Genomic DNA, 940 nt, shown 5'->3' on the forward strand with positions numbered 1-940 from the left:
GATTGTGGAATTCAATCGAGCATCAGCAAGATTCCAAAACATAAGTGACCAGAGACTTAGTTAAAAGGCAATCTCTAAGGCAACTTGATATAATGGAAAGATCCTGAATATCGGAGATCTGAGTTCAAATCAGTAGTGTCCTAAGGCAAGGTACTTAAAGACTGAACTGGTTTCCTAATCTATGGAATAAGGAGAATCCTACCCAACTCATACAACTACTTATGAAGAAGCACCCACTATGTACCTTGCACCAAATAGGTGCTCTGCACTGTTCTTACTGGGAGCCTCCCCTCTCTCCCCCTTCCCCCATTATTTTCTGTCTCCAGCTTGGGACCGTAAATCTTCTCCAAGGGCTTTTTCGCGGTCGCTGGAGGACCTCTCTGGACCCAGTTCATAAACGTTTCCTGGCTGGTCAGGAAACCCCCTGAGGCCTCCTTTTTCTGTGTCCTACAGCCAGGTCTGTGGAAGAGGAGACCGAGGAATAGGGGCTCTGAATAAAGGTAAGACGGAAGCTTGCGGCTCCGCTCATATGAACCGACTGGGCAGGAGTTGGAAAAGCCACTTGGATTCTCATTTCCCCAACTCCCCACCAATACCAAGGCGTCTGTTTTTACAGGCTCTTTAGTGATGTTCAGGGCACATTCAATTCAACTTCCAATACAGCTGGAGGGATCGAGGAAAATTACAAATCAAGGGTGGCGAAAGGCAGCAACCGCCCGGGAGGCTGCAGGGCGCTCTCCCGCGCCGCACACGCGCGCGCGGCGCACCCTCGGTCTCCGGCCTCTCCCGGTAGGGCCTGGCAGCTGAGGGAAGGAAGGAGATCAGCGCGGCCGCCCGATTTTTCGCGGGCGCCAGCACCTGCCGGCCCTGCCACCCGACCCCACCACCGGCGACTCTCTCGCGGCGTCCACGGACGGCCACCCCCCGGGCTGCTCAACCG

Source organism: Physeter macrocephalus, chromosome 12 (genome assembly GCF_002837175.3).
Source record: "Physeter macrocephalus isolate SW-GA chromosome 12, ASM283717v5, whole genome shotgun sequence".
Classification (NCBI taxonomy): Eukaryota; Metazoa; Chordata; class Mammalia; order Artiodactyla; family Physeteridae; genus Physeter; species Physeter macrocephalus.